This window comes from Apostichopus japonicus, chromosome 17, assembly GCF_037975245.1.
Source record: "Apostichopus japonicus isolate 1M-3 chromosome 17, ASM3797524v1, whole genome shotgun sequence".
NCBI lineage: Eukaryota > Metazoa > Echinodermata > Holothuroidea > Aspidochirotida > Stichopodidae > Apostichopus > Apostichopus japonicus.
Window position 1 is genome coordinate 36,154,508 of NC_092577.1, and position 17,164 is coordinate 36,171,671.

Consider the following 17,164-nt stretch of genomic DNA (forward strand, 5'->3'; position numbering starts at 1 on the left):
TTTGGTACCCCCAGATCACCGGAAATGGCACTTCTCGGGCTTGAAACTGACCAACCATATGTACACTTTTGCCTGAGAACCAAGTTTTTTCCAAATACTTTTTTCTCATCTAACCTTTTTGAAGATTGTCACAGTCACACATCACGTTCGACTTCATCACATATCCTGTGGATCATTGCTTTTGTAGGTGATTCTTCATCGCGGCCCACAATATCCGTCAGCCCCACTGTTCAGAATTTGAAAATTCACAATTCTCGTGAATAAATTCACTACAAAACATACCCATAATGTTGCACAAAATATCATCTATGGACAACCGATATAGAAAAACCTCCTTCAAACCCTAACAGACGGGTCAAAATTGCACGAGTATGATGATGTATGATGAAGAATGTTGGTTAGGGAATTTTCGAAAATTCAGACGGCTACTAAAAAATGTCGTTGAAGGAAATAAAAATATACCAGATATTTCCGAAACCGAACTCTACACACATCGACAGTTTTGAGCATGGGCGCAGATCAGTCTTGGATAATGGTGGGGACGCGTGTCTGTTCTATGACACTATCTAAGCGGAGCGCGACCATGGGTTCGCGCGTAGCGTGTGATTTTTTTGGGCAAATATACCTCCCAGATCGCCGGAAATAACACTTCCCAGACCTAATGATGCTCCTAAACCTCTTTAAGTTTTAGATCTCATGGCTTAGAAATTTAGTTTGGAGAAATACATGGGCGTTTGCAGAAAGAAAATCAGGGACAAATAATCCAAGTAGACTTATGTATATACGATGGGTCTGGGGTCCTCTCCCAGAAAACAAATATAGACTGCCGCAAATGCGATTTCCGTCCTATATTTAACAACTGTGGATAAAATACAATAACATGAGAACTGCTGCATGTCATTTGCACAATGCTGGATCAAACTGCGCCAAAGTTCAATACAGGGGAACTTGAAATGCAGCTATTGGTCAAGACAAATTGGTGGGGCCACGGTATATCATGTCCCCACTACTGAAAAAGTTGGTGGGGACGCGTCCCGCTGTCCTCACCAGGATCTGCGCCCATGGCTTGGAGACTGTTTATCGTGGAACGCCATTTTCATGCTCACTGATATGATGTGATATCTGCTGTTTGCTTTACAAATTCGAATAATTTTGTCACTGTTCCTCTTTCTCTTCCCGTTTTCTTGCCGTATTTTCTACTCCATCCTTTTCTCTCTTTTTTCTTTTCCTTCCTTCACCTCGTTGAAGTTGGCAAGTGTATACAGTTCCAAAGCTATTCAACAGCAACAAAACGTTATTTTGTGTATGTCTGTTGTGGGGTGAAGTTAGCGCTATGAGCTACAAGTTCCAATGCGCAAGGTGGGGGAAAGGGGCTAGAAATAATGTGTGGGTCAATTCTAACTCGGTTTTCGGTCGTTAATTGTTGATGTAGCCTACCAGGTAAAAGGTTGAACTGACTTTAACAATTTCAAATTAATAATTTGATTTATTATGCCATTTGGAGCACAAAACATAGGCTATAACAGAATATTACTGGCAAAAACTAGGGGGGTTGATTGTGTGGGCCAACCCCCCCTCTTCAAAAAGTGGGGGGGTTAAAACCCCCCCAACCCCCTGTTTCTCCGCCACTGAAATCAGTCATATATTGCCTCATTATCATGACATTACATTCAACTTCAAATAGTTGTTCAGAAAGCTGTCAGCGAATTGTAGATTGTTGTCAGTTGAGAATATACTTCCATGATTGAAAAAAAAACAACTTATACTATTTCTTTGAATAAAAACAATATATTAAGCAAATGAAAATCAGAGCAAACATTTTCTATCATAATATAAGTATACAATACATGTTGTACATAGTAAAACATTTGGTAAATAAGTACTTAAACTACGGTTAGAACTAATTTGTTAGAGTGTGTTTATTTTATTCAAAATTACAAGCTAGGATTGATATCTTGAATGATAAAGGTATATTACTTTCACAAAATTGTTTTAATTTGAACATTTAACCGCTTATGTGTAAAATTTTAAATATTCATTAATAATAAGGACAATTTAATAGCTATGTTCGAAGCAAAGTATAAGATATTCAAACATTAATTATAGTTTCCAGGATGTTTTGATTTCTTGTGTTTAACAAAATCCAAGTTTACCATTGCACTGCGTAAATATACTTATATTCCGATCAATAGGGAGCTATATACAATTAACGTATTTTAAGGTTGAGTAAGTGTTAAAGGAATTGTCTGGTGGAAGATTTTGATACATTGTCCTCATAGTTCTCATTTTCTCTTTCTAACCATGTAAAAATTGACTCCATTCGACGTTTTCTTCTTGTAGAAATCTGGTTTTCAAATTCACCAGTTTCTCACCAAAAGCACCGTTTGTTCGATCGCATCAATTTGGTTATTTACGTAGTGCAGGCAAATAGGCAAAACAAGCGACTTGAAGTTAGCACACCCATTTCCGCAACAAATGCACTCTCGCGTGTACACGCACAGGTGATTGCCTATTTATTACGTACACATCACGAACGTATACAGCGTACCATGCCCAGTTGGTATACGTACATAGCGTTGCACATAATTGACTCTCACATTCAAACCACAGTTCATAAAACTGTTCTTCGAAATCGCTGAAATAAAATTCACGGATCAACCTTACAGTAAAAGGAAACTTGAAAAGTATTTGGAACACCAACAGATGAAATTTGGCGGAATCGATGTTAGAGCAGAATGTAGTAGCGAAAAGCTTACGCTTCGCAGAACTGTCCAATTGTAAACGTTAGAGTAGCCTACATGCAAACATTCTTCGCGTTGGAGCTGGACAGCGCGATGTATAAACAACGAAGAGTCTGCTGTTCAAACTTATCTTGTGTTACACAAAAATCACGAAATCCCAGATGCACTTTAAAACATGTATAATTTATAAGAAATTTCACCGACAATTAAGGAAGAACTTAATCTGTATTCCAACGCGGTTTATTTTGTTATTACTGTAGGAACTGTATGGAGCGTGGGTTATGTCGCATCATCATTTGCGAAGGTGACGTCACGTTCTGTACTGTTCATAGTATATTTGAAATATCAATCCTAGACGATTAAAAAATCGTTTCTGGGTCAAACGCAACATAAGCGTTCTCATATTTTGAAAACATTTTTGGAAATTATTTAAGGTTTTTAAGGTAACTTCTAAGGGCTACCAGACAATTCTTTTAATTATCTATAGAACTAACTATACTTTCTAATACATGATAAAAATGTAAGGACAAACTTTCAAGTCTAGCTTATTAGGATACGTAATTTCAATCATGTTTTAATCCATTTTTATGATATTATATTGTATTGTAGATTTTGTATGTTAAGAATATAGAACCAATTAGACTCCCATGATTGAAAAGAAACATACATAAAATGTTTTTGTTTTCTGCGAATCGGAAAACACAATCAGCGTAGTGCAATCAAATTTAATATATGTTGTATTATAAGTAATATACAATTCATGTTGTACATACTAAAACATTTGTTAAAGTTTCTACCTCAACGGCTAATATAAATACTTTTACTGTATGTATAAAGGAGCGTTTATATTTTCAAAACTAAAAAACTACTATCTTACATAATAAAGGTATACATTATTTTCAAAATTAAAATTTATTTCTCTTAAAATTTTTAAATTTACAATTTTCTTCGAAATTGAAAAAGAAAAATTTGTTACTTATACCGCTGCGTGTTAATAACTATTTACGAAACAAAGTAAACTTTTCTAAACGAACATATATGTTTCTGAAGAAATTCATACATTAACTATTGTTTCCATGGTTTTGCCAAGTGCACGTCTCTTAAGAGAAACATTAACAGTTAGTTTCAGTTATCAAAATGTTTTAGGAAATATAAGCTATATCAGTTGATGGATTTTGAATGTCAAAAATGCTTTAAGACGTACAAAGTTCACTCCTGGAGTTTTCTGCGAGACAAAAAGTCAAGAGGAAATTCCACGGGATTGCAAACAAGATCCATTGAACTTGTGTTCATATGAAAAGTTACATGAAAACATTAACAATATATCATATTTTAACAAAACAGTCTTGTGTTTGTAAATAGCTATCAGTCTATATTTAAATAATTGTTATTGATGTGCGAATTACAACTTGTTTTCATTAGTTTGACACAAGGATCATAAACTTTCGAAAATATTTTTGAAAATAAAGATGAACTTAGATGTCACTTCATAATGATAAGTTGTTACAAAATCGAAACTCACATCGAATAGTTAACCTGGAAAATAATACAAGTACAAAGTGGTGTTAAAATTATTCGACCAACTATCTCCTTTATTGCTTTCTTCCTTTTTCACTTTTTTTGTCACATTTTGGAATATAATTCAAGTAAAGCTTAAAACGGTTAACGTAAACGATAGCTACAAGTAAATGGTGAATGTTATCAGATCTGTATAAAATGTGTACTTCGCGAAGTGTTATGTGCGTTCATATCATCTTGTGTAACTTACATATACGTGTACAGTCTTGTACTATAACCTATGCTGCTACCTAGATACTGTTCAGTAAGATGGTAGTTCCTCCCATAAACTTTCTAAGGCATCTTCGTCTGAAACTGAAACCCATTCTAGTGGGAGCTCTACTGGCTGTGTACAACTGCGCAAAATCATTATTGAAATGTTGCAATACTCACTTCCAGTAAATTATTGGAGTATCCCCTCTAATTGGGGTAATATCCCAAAAAGGATAATCCTCCGCATACTCCTTGTAAGGTCTATACTTCTTTGGTGGCCCTATGCGGCATCGATATTTAGTGTCGGAGGCTACTAACACTGTGCATGGAGCAGATACCAGTTCAAGTGACTCTTTTCATGATATCCTGCTACACCCTGTGAGTAATGGAAAATAGCTGCGTGTTTATGTTCACTTCTGATTTGCAAATGGCAGGGTACTTTACAGAAAGGCAAACTTCCTTACACGTTCCTAAATGATCTAAAATATCAAGTGCCACGTCCCGCATTTTTGAATAAAGTTGAGATACTACTGATGGATCACTTAGTTTGTCTAAGTCCCATCCTTTGGTAATATCTGTTTTCAAGTGCGAATTGAACATGCTGTCCAACATCTTGGTAAATTCAGTAATGTCGCTTAGATTGAAATTCTCAACAGAAAATTGTATATACTTTCCATTCTCTGAAATGTTTTTCAGAAATGTATTTTCCCATTCCCTAAATTTTGTTGTATGTTCCCCTCCACGTTCCTTCATTTCATGTTTAGTCTTACGTAATGCAGATTTAGCACAGCTCAGTATTTCATTGACTTTTGGATCTATTAAGTCTTTAACCCAATTTTGAGACCGTGTTGTTATTTCAGTTAGAACCTTTTCGCTCAACCAATTGCTAACGAATTTATCATGGGCCTCTATAAAATCATAATACAACTTTGGATCTTTTTTAAGACACAACTCTTCTAAAATTCTGCCAAGCATCCTTTGCTTATCATTATAACAATGGTCGTCTCTCATATGTGCCAGGGGTTTTACATTGAAGGCATTTAAGGTTACATTTTGCAAAACAGTCACACCCTCATATTATGATCGCTTTGCAGCCGCTCCACTCTTAATGGCTTCATCAACATAGCCTTTAAATTTGTGTTTTAAACAGTCCTTCTCATTTTCAAACATTCTTTGCAATGAATTGTGACTTTTATACTTTCGTTGGCAATCTTTGCAAACTGTACAAACCTCGTTCTGAACTTCACGAAGGGTACTAACCAAAGTGTCACTATTGACTTTGCTATTCATTAATACATTGTACACTTCTTGTAAAATAGTATCTACGCGACTTTCTTGAGACGGTATAACTTTTGCGTCATTTGTAAGATAACTTCTATGACGATTTACAATTCCAAAAACTACATTTTGAACTTTGTCCAGTCCGTCCTTAGATCCCGAAAAACGTCGTCCAACCCAATAAGCAAATTCCCGGTTTTTATTGTCAGGTCGCATCTCGTCAGTGTAAGCTTTGCTATGTTCTGTACCAAGCATTATTTTTCTGAGACTGTTATCACACGCCTGCTCGATATATCCATCAGTAATTATAAATTTGTTGAAGTTTATTTCAAGCTGTTTGATTTTTTTCCCCAGAATACGTCAAATTGTCTATCCACTTCCACATGGTTTTCCTTCCAATAGGACAGAGCTTGTTTATCCTTTAATTGCTTTGCGATTTTTTCAGCCTCAAATTTCAGTTCGTCTTTTGCCTCTCTGATGAAATTTGGTAGACCTTCTTTATCGGCCTCTTTTTTGTAATTGTATCTCTCTGTTTTCTCTGATGCTTCTTTTAATAACTTTACCAATTTCGTCTGTTTCATTTATGATACTCTGATGACGTCTTTTCACCTCCTCTTCGTTTGAATGCTCCTTTACGTATTCATTTATTTTATCCTTTATACCTTGGCATTTATTAGTTATTTCAATATCCAATCTCTTGAAAAAGTCATCCTTTTCCGTAGCATTCGTGATATTTATACCATTGGTAAGTTCCCATTGAAATATCTCAGTTCTCATTTTCCCAATAAGTTTATTATGCTCTAGTCGGAATCTTTGGTAACTGAGGGCATCTTCTGAGTTCACTGGCTCCAATACATCTTCCAACCTCCTAACAAAATTTGCCATTGTAAACTTAAGAGGGATTCTTCTTTCAAATTCTTTCAATAATTCTTCTTTTCTGCCGTACATTGGCAGATACCATTGGGCTTCTACTGATCCACTACAATGGAAAACGTACCCTCTTTCATCTTCATAAGACAAACAATATTGAAACGTTCCATTACCTTGAGCTCTACCAATGACAATATTTAATACAGATGTTTTGGAGATTGGAAAATCACGATATCTTATGAATGCAGTGGTAAATACAGGCTCACTTACCATACGTTTTTCTGGTACAAGAAATGTTTCATTTTGTTTCAATTTTTTTACAAAACGACCTACTGCCGAAGCGGGCAATCGTTTTGCGTCATTTTTAACCCCAGGTAATAAGACTGGCACGGCAAGTTGACAAGATGCAAATTTCTGTAGCAAATGCTGTCTTAAATGATTATCGGAACAGTGAAATATTGCATGTATGAAATCTCTTACACTTCCTTCTATGTGAAGATTCTCTTTCCATGTAATCCTACTATCTAGTGAGGTTACCTTACTGATAAGAGAAAAGGTAAATCTTCTGTTTTAATTTGTGAATCGTCGCTTGGGATAAGCCGTACCCCTTTGGCCGCTTTCAGGGTTAACTTCCGTGGGAAGTAGTTCTTTAGACCAACCTCTTCCAAGTATTCCAGAAAATAGTCTTCAGTTCTTTATCTATCGAATATAACAGTATATACTTAAGTTGATCGTAAAGCAAATGTGAGTCTTGTAATATATATATATATATATATATATATATACATATATATATATATAACATTGACGGTCCTCCCATCATGGGTAACCCCATAAATCGTAATAGTAACAAGAATTTTCGGTTTAAAATATGAAAATCTGGTCCTGCAATTAGAGGCTTGTGTCAACATAAATTTAACATAACGAAAAATGTGCTGCACGAGACGCTTTTACTCTCTTTACAATGGTAACAAAAAAAAACCTATTAACCAACAATGAAGAATGACTTATCTGTTAATAATACAATTTGCGTAACATTGTTCCTTCACATGCTTTTATACTACAGAGGATAAGAAAAATGTACCTCGTCGATATTTTGCCGAGAGGTCTTGCTATAGTAACAGCGTCTTTCACATCATCTTCATCCGGGTTCTCTGTCTCGATTATGCTTTCGTTCCTCCTTGCTTTCTCTTCATACACGTCCTCCTTTAAAAATCAACAAAGCAGGATGACTCAAATAATTTCTTCTGAATTAAACTACCATATTAATCATCGCGTTTGAGCTGACGATAGCAATTGTTTTGCTTTTTTATTTAATTTATTAAACCGTTCGGAGGAAATAATTTTAAACTTAACAGGTAAACTTAGGCTAAGTTATAGTCTTGGTTTTGGGTTCATTTTGTGTGTTGACCTTGATGATTCCAACGTATCCGCCGAATTTTTGACAGTATAGGAAAAACTAACTACTAACTTTCTTATTTTCTTTCAGACCCACACATTAGGTCTCGCAGATCTAGTATAATACCCTAGGTTACAGTGCATCATTGTTTGTTGTCCTGTTAATGAGTCGGTCTTAACAGCGGTTTTGATCTTTAGTATTTTTGGAAGCTAAGTTGGAGAAAGTTTGCTATAACTAATATTTTTACATTAGTTCTGATTTATCTGTGACAATGCGTTGTACTCATTAAATATGCTTAAATCGTCACATTTGTCTGGCACATTGGAAGGCATCAGCATTTTTTTTTCCATTTGGAATATATTGCAGCTACTGGTATTTGAAATACATTTTTTAACTCTCATAAAGGAGATTAGTATAGTTGGAAGTAGATAAACTGTGTGTGGCGAAGCGTAAAAAATTACAAAGTAATGTTACTGTTTCCTTTTGACAGCATGTTTTCTACTTTTACTACAAAACAGACTGAACTTTGTGGAGCATGTCTGGAGTCATATTGTATAAGAGTTGCTGCTTTGATTTTTATGGTAGCTTTATATTTGCACTTAACTTCTCCTCTTTTAGCAAAGAGGTCATACCTTTAAATGGGGGGGGGGCCAAAAATCACTGAACATGGATAAAACTAAATAAATGTGCGCTTAGCGCACACCGCAAGCGCCTTGGCGCAAAGCCTTTGTCGAGAAGGGTTCATGGACCCGCCTAGAGCCCTAAATTGGTCATGGGGCGAAGCCCCGGCGGAGGCCATGGGCGGACTAAAATCTAGAAATCTTCAACTTCGTTTCTGTTTGGTCCCTGAATTGATATGACAGTCGTAAATAGATTTTACCAAAAGTCACATTTTACAAGTAATTAGACTTCAATTAAGAAAGGCCTATCTATGTAACATCTGGTGAAACTGAAAGCCTTTATAATGATTAAGAAAATAAAAATTTAACCAAAACGGAAACATTCTTAAACTTTGCATGCAAGAGTAAAATAATCTTGCTGTACGGATGTCTACAATAACAATCGGGTATCTGGGCACATTCACTTCATCGGAAACATAGAAACCTATAAATAAAGATAGTTTCAGGGCCGTACCTGCGTAGAATCTCTAAAGAGCAGTTGAGGAATTTAGAGAAACATGCATCGTCTAAGTGTTACATTTGTGCTGATTCTGATGTGCCTATACCAGGGCCTCTATAGAATTTTTGGGGACCAACATGACTCTATTATATTCCATTTATAGAGAAAATTGCAACATTGGCGTTTTTAAAGTTCCGAAAGTAGCACAAATGATAAAACTTTACCGTTTCGAAAATGACGGGATGTATCACCTTCGGGTGCTTCATTAGGAAAGAAAAACTGGAAGAAAAAAGTCAATCGCGTCGGATGAAAACCAACTTCCTCGTCGTAGCTTTGTCACGTATGTATACTATAGGCCTAAGCATAATCGCTAAGGTTTGGCTAGGCCATAGCGCACAATTAATCCAATATGTTAGACCTATGCTTTTATATTTAGCCTAGTCATCAGACTGAAATACAAGCATAGCCGTAACGTTCAACTAAGTGCCTGTGGTCTAGCCACAACCCAACTTACGAATAGGCTATGTGACTCTCTCATTTACTAAATTCTTGCCTTTTATTGAAATTTTATACAGTTATTCTTTGATATTAAATGTTCATATGTCCCCACCAAATTTGACAAAAAATAAGGCTAAATCAGCGCAGACATATGTGAGCTTTTAAAAAGAATACTTCCATTGTAGTTTGTATCTTCTTGATGTGAAGTAGATTGGATAATTGAGTATTATGTACAACTGTATTTGTGGCTCTCCCATTAGTGGCAGCAAATTTTGCATGGTCAAGATATTCTTTAACAGTGGCACCAAATTTTGTAGTTGCAGCACCTCTTGATTGCTCGAAGTATAACATGATACAGTCTAATGCATCTTTATTAAATAAGCTTAACTCAGTTCATTTAATTATTTAGACCTAAATTATTATTTTTTTTTTGGGGGGGGGGCTCATTTTGATGATGACCAATTTGAAAGTGGGCATGTTGACATTGATACGTTTAACAATACCGACCACCCTCTCTCACCGCAAATCAACGGAACCAAGAAGGTCACCTCGAAAGAGATGTTTTACTACAAACTCAAGGACCCCCACAGAAGTTGCAGGGTCGAACATTAACAACATTAAGGAACATTAATTTCGACGGTCATTTGTTCAACAGAGCTGTAAGACCCCATTTACATAACAATACCGTCAAGTTTTAATATTTAACATGTATAAAGTTAGATAATAGGCATATGCTAAATTTAAACTATTGTATATGTTGCACTACAATGTATAACTTTTGTTCAGTTTACAAGGGAAAATGTTCAATTCTAAACTGTTACAAATAGTGTTGTTTGAAATTAGGTGTGAACCAACTAGCACTGGCATTGCCGGGAGCAAGTGGGGGCACATCTTTCACCCTAAAGTTAATGTGGTCATTTTCCATGATTCCTTTCACCTCCCTTGAGATTTAAAGATTTAATTCTTGCCACGTCACTGCAAGTAATTTCTTTATTATAACAGAAGACGACAGTTGCGGGTGCGCATTCACCCACTTGGAAAACAACTTAATTATCCATAGTTCCCAACCAATAGCAACTTATGTTAAAACATTTCTGTTACATACAGTCAGGGATCGATTGCTTATTTTAACAGCTGCATGGTTATGACATACATTTCAGTCATTTAGCTTGTTTAGCTGAATTAACTCATTGGACCATTTCGTATTGGGAGGGGCTGGGCGGCCAAGAGGAATATTCATGGTCCCATTACAAGAATACAATACCAAAATCTAAATGTGTGTGATAGTTTCCAGGGAAACCCTTTCCTTTTCACCCCAGCTCCTAACCACGGGCATGGAATATTTATAACCTATTGGAAGTTCTTGTTGAATGGCGGGACTGTTCAAATAATTTTCCAAGCAGCTAATACCTTTTGTTCTCTATGCCAAGTATCTGTGGAATTTCTACAATACTTACTAATTTTTTAATCGATTTACCTAATATTTAAATACGTCCTTAGCCAAGTTTTGTATATTGTCAAAATCTAGGGAAACAATGATTTTAAATTTGAGGTCATTTTCAAGTCACCACATCCCGCCCCTACCCTTTTAAATGTAGCCTAACCCCCACTAGAAAGTCACTTTCCACTACCTACTCCCCTTGTAGTCCCTATGTTAAGTGTTCTGTTATTTTAAGCTACTGTTTAAAACTATTCATAATTGAAATTATCACCACACTCTACGTCATCCCCTGACCCCTTGTAGGGTCTGACTACGCCGCTGACTGGACACTGGGCTGTAAAATCATCAATAGTATTGGAAATTTAACTTAACTACACTTTAAGCATGTAAATTATTGGTTCGTTGTCCCCTTTTGCATTTATATCCACTAGGAATTTCAGCAATTACCGATGGAAAACATAAAACCGAACCACCCTAACCTATTTCGTTACCCCATTTCTCCACCATGATATACGCCATTAACGGGACATATAGAGGCTAACAGCCTCACCAATTTGGGAAAGAAGGAATTTATTTTTTTGAGGAGAATTTATTTCTCAAGCAATATTTAATGTCACCGAACCTGCATACATAAGCAATACATTCGGTACGTTTAACAGGAAATAAGCACCCCCCCTCCGCCGCCCCTAACACCCCATAGTACTGAAAATGTTAACCAAATCCCCTCTATTCATATATCATCAAATTTGATATTCTAAACACGTCCAGATATGTAAGCTTTTACATCTAAGTGTACCGACTAAGCGGGACGCCCAGCAAATGGAAAGCAAATTCGAGTTCTCGTAACTCTCTCTATAAAGGAACTGCACACACTAACTAAGCGTAGCGCCGCTATCAGTTGGCGCGTAGCGTAGCAAGAAAATGTTTGCCAAATTTCCTCCCAGATTGCCGGAAGTGGCACTTTCCAGGCTTTGTAAGATGCATCTAAGCATTCTTAATTTTGAGATCTCATTAAAAGGTAAATAAGACAACTTTTATTCGCTAAAATCACTTCGTATATGGGCAAATAGTACTTTACATTACTTTATAGGCTCTGCTTTATCCATTGATTTGCACAGATAATTGAAGATATAAAAGCACGTTAGGGCATTCTGGCGGTAGCGTATAAATGCTGACGGCGAGCCATGTGGGGAATTAAGGTCTAAATTCTTATTCTTATTTCAACCCGGTTGAAAAGTTCTGTTTTTTCATAGGGGAAGGAGGCGGTGAGCAGATGAGAATAAAACATACAATACCTACTAATCTCAACTGAATGTTTGAGCTCCTTTTATGAAAAACACTAGTCATTATGAGAGTGATATAGACCTAGCTCCTATACGAGGTGTGGGAGGGGGGTGGGGAGACACATATCACATGGCAAATCACTCTAACTTTAACTTTTCAGGCTGAAAAATGTATGAACCAGGACATTGTACATTATTTCTTTTGCAGAATGACGTTTACTGTTGCTTGAAACGTCCATTTTTTTAATACATTTTGCTGTTGTATTCCTGATCAGTAACGGCATGCCTAACCTAGCAGTTATACGTTAAGTAAGTGTTGATATCGACAATGTTCTAACATTGACTAGCCAACTGGGGTGTATAACTGTATTTCCTTCAATTCCTTGAATCGCTACTCTAAGGACGTTTGAACAGTGCCTATTTTGCTTATTCGAAGCGTCCAATAACATATGATTCTATTACTTACATTACACATTTTTTGACTCGATGTCCGCTTAACGTCATCTTAATAATAACATTAATGCCATCGTTGCTAAATTAGGTTAGCGTTGTTACCCGCACACTTGTCAATATACCTCAGTTTGAAAGTTTGCTTTCTCAGACATTTTGGCATCATCTTACCAACGGGTTTTGTACACAAAGGGGCTTGTTACCATATATTTGATCTGATCCGTTTTCTTCAAAATAGCTGAGGCAGATAGCTAGGATTGGTATCAAGCTTGCTGAGATACATTGTTTTCAACTTATTTTCATTCACCGGTGGGAATACCGTGCAATTATCCTTAGGTTTGTGAACGAACAGCTGAGGAGCACGTGCCAATCAGATTCGAGAAGTTTGAACAATTATGAATGAACAAAGAATAAGAATTGTCAGGCATTGATTCGTGCTGTCGTTTAGCTGTTTAACATTATGAATATTTGTGAATCTGATCGATTTGAAGAAGTAAATGTCAAACTTACCTGTGATGCTTTTATCGATGAGCGAGATCTTCCATTGCAGATACAGCCAGGATGTGAAAGCTTTGTGCAGTTGTCTGATTCGAACCGTCCAATGGCAAATTCTTCGGCAAGTGGATTCTTATATGAGGATGCTTATCTGTGGTATTTTAATTAGTTGCAGTGAGTTCCAATCAAATAGTCAGTTTCCTTCGTCAACGAAACTTAAACTGCATGAATATTCAGATGATATTAGCTATGGGAATAATATGTTTACTCAAACTAATATATACATAACCTTATAAGGATACCATTGCTGCTGCTGCTGGGTCCTACAAATGCTATCAGCAAATCATATCCGTTGTTTATAGCCAGCAATAAAGTTCAGATAAACTAATATGTGCATAAAACCATATTGAACAGTTGTTTTATTTTCGGTTTGGTGCCCGGAGATGACGTATTTGTAACAGCCAATCAGTGGGAACCAGGCTGATCGTCTGCCAGTGACAATTTTTTTTCCGTTGGACTTTGGATTGCTGGGCATGTAGGTAGGCTACGTTTACACTTCTCTATTAAACTACTTATTAATTTGTAAATAATGAAATTGAAAATAGAACAGCTAATGATATCAAATCATTGTGTAATGGAATATGGAGCTAATTAATACCTTATTCTTGTATTTTGGTCCATGGTTGTGCCGAGGTTTGGTGCCTGGAATCTTTAGTGGGCAGGGAAGTCAAAAGTTTGTGGATCGCTGTTATAATGTATTTGTATTTATACAAAGTTATACTGCAAAGGGTTTCTTTTATGCAGTTATTTAATGCTGTTTATTACGTTCCGAATATTATTAATACTAATATGCTCATAAACACAAAATGCACTTAATAGTTAATCAACGGTCCACGACGTTTATCACTGGATAATGCGAGAACAGTGGTATAACTCAGCCGTAGGGCGAGTGCATCCGGCGATAGGGTTATATCGCTTGGTGATTGCATTACGTAACGGTTATTGGCTTTAACTACGGATGCATACTTAGTACACTATATACTACACCAGGATTTCCCTACTATATCCCCCCCCCCCTCCACACGAACCTTCTGTGGATGTCAGAGTTGTCCACGAACCCCCAACTTTTCGAGACACGATCTGAGTCATTATTATACTTTAATACGCATAACAGTGCTTCGTAAAAAATCAAGTTCATAGTGTTATATTGTTATGAAAAAAAAAGAGTTTGTCGAAAGGTACGATTTTTGTAAATTACTAAATTATATGATATATCAGATTTTAGTTCAACAAAAAAGTAGTTTTGACTTTCAGAAACGTCTCACGAACCGCCTGGGATGGACTCGCGCACCCTCTGAATGTTCATGCACCCCAGTCAGGGAACCCCTGTACTACACTGTGCTATATAGTTACACACTTCCGTCAAGAAAGTAGCAAACTTTTGAAGTACAATGGATTCGTGGACTTCAACTGTTTAAAACCAGGACAAGAAGCATTACTTCTTTTGGAGAGTGACGTTTACTGTTGCTTGAAACGTCCATTTCTTATATACATTTTGTATTCCTGGTCATCAACGGCATGCCTAGACCCAGTAGTTGGACGTAACGTAAGTGTTCCTATCCACAGTGTTCTGACATTGGCTAGACAACTGGGGCGTAGAACTGTCTTTCGTAGGTTCAATTCCTTGAATCGCTGCTCTAAAGACATTTGAACAGTGCTTCGTTTGTTGATTCGAAGCCTCCAATAACATTAGATACTATTACTAACATTACGCATTTTGGGGGTCTCGATGTCCGCTTAACGCAATATTATTAATATCATTAATCATAATAAATAATAATAATAATAACTAAGATTTATGATGCGCTAATTATAAACAAAATAGTTGTCAAAAGCGCCGTACATTATAGTTTGAATAGAAAGAAGCAAAAGCAATAATGCAACAATGAAAAATAATTACAAATCAAATTGAAAAAAAATGTTTAGCATAGAGGTAGGCTATAAGTTTAGATTTGAAAAGTGATTTAATAGGTATACATTTTAAATGGTTTGAGAGGGAATTCCACAATTTGGGACCAGAAACTGATAAAGCACGGTTTGCATAGGTAACCCCATTGGTTCTAGGTACTAGGAGGGTAATGAATTTTGATTGACGGGTGACACGCTTGTATTGTTTTACTAGAGAAGTTCGGTAAGGTATTTTGGAGATAACTTGTTATAAATACAATTGTGGATTAAAATAAGGACACGGCAAGTCAGATTCGAGAAGTTTGAGCAAGTATAAATGAATAAGGAATACGAATTGTCAGACATTGATTCGTGCTGTCGTTTAACAGTTAAAATTATGAATATTTTTGAATTTTGATCGATGTGAAGAGTAAAGTAAATGTCAAACTTACCTGTAAGGCTTTTATCGCTGAGCGAGATCTTCCATTGCAGATACAGCCAGGATGTAAAAGCTATGTGCAGTTGTCTGATTCGAACAGTCCAATGGCAAATTCTTCGGCAAGTGGATTCTTATATGAGGATCCTTATCTGTGGTATTTTAATTGGTTGCAGTGAGTTCCGAACCCTATATGGGCAGTTCCTTTGTCCAACACAACTTAAACTGCATGAATATTCATATGTTATTCGCTATGGCAATATTGTGTTTATTCAAAGTGGTATACATAACCTTATTAGGATAACGATGCTGTAATTGGTTTCTACATATGCGATCTGCAAATCATATCAGTTGCCAACAAAAATCCAGATTACCTTATACGTGCATAATATATGATGCCGTGAAACTTAAATTTCATCAGTAATTACTACCTACAAGAACAAACGAAATACCTACATACATTAACGGTCCATTTATTTAGCTGCCAACGTGAATTACAACAACCGATGTGATTTGACATTTAAGCAGTGAAAAGTTTGTCGCACTTGTTTTCATGTTACTCTGTATAAGTAACTTTTTAAAAAAAGTCGCCCAGGAAAGAATCTGGGCACGAAAACCAAACTACCGAACGACTGATCCGCTCTCAACCCCAGTCCCCTTGCATCGGGACTGTGACTGTGTGATCATCGTCGGGTGTGCATCACCATTCGAAAGGTAACAGATACTACACATGATCTTTGCCAAAAGGCCGAGAAGCGATAAGTAACTGCTCCAGTTATTCCTTAACTTGTAGAAATTTTTGAGGGGGTGGGGGGGGGGGGTGACACATATCACATAGCGAAGTAAATATCAAACTTACCTGGAATGCTATCATCGATGAGCAAGATTTCCATTGCAGATACAGCCAGGATGTGAAAGCTGGAAATATGGCGTTGTCTGATTCTAATGGCAAATTCTGGGGTAATTATGTCAGGATCCTTATATGTGGTACTTCATGAGGTTGCAGTGAGTTCCAATCAAATGACCAGTTCCTTTTTCAAACGAACTTAAACTGCATGAATATTTAGATGCTATAAGCTCTTGGAATAATATGTTTATTCAAAGTGATATACATAACCGTATTAGGATAACGTGGCAGCATTCGGTTCCTACAAGTGCGATCAATACAATATTAACGACAGCAAATCTAAGGAGTTAGTTGTGTTACCAACATTACCTTATACTTGCAGTTCATTTGTCAAACGCAACGCCAATTAAACAGCATGAATATTCAGATGCTATTTGCAATCAATTTGTTTGTTATTCGAAGTGTTATACATGTATCCTTATTAGCATAATATTGCTGTAACTAGCTGTGCTTATAACATTAATGGGCAGTTCCTTGGCCCACTATTGTATCGCTATGCTAGGTAGAAAAGGTGCAGTCAATCGATAAGT

The 17,164-nt window shown here is 36.4% G+C and overlaps 1 long non-coding RNA gene across 3 annotated transcripts; it reads right to left on the minus strand.

Moving 5' to 3' along the window:
- Nucleotides 1–1,768: 1,768 nt before the first annotated feature.
- LOC139954883 (uncharacterized) lies at nucleotides 1,769–15,865 on the minus strand. 3 transcript variants are annotated; one of them, XR_011788223.1, is made up of 5 exons: nucleotides 15,744–15,865; nucleotides 13,360–13,495; nucleotides 9,402–9,456; nucleotides 7,744–7,865; nucleotides 1,769–7,358 (listed from the first exon to the last, which is right to left on the minus strand). It is a non-coding gene; the product is annotated as an uncharacterized lncRNA (long non-coding RNA). The 3 variants fall into 3 exon arrangements; XR_011788222.1 differs by lacking the exon at nucleotides 9,402–9,456 and adding an exon at nucleotides 14,003–14,053 and having other exon boundaries at nucleotides 15,744–15,836; XR_011788221.1 differs by lacking the exon at nucleotides 9,402–9,456.
- Between the last annotated feature and the right edge of the window lie 1,299 nt (nucleotides 15,866–17,164).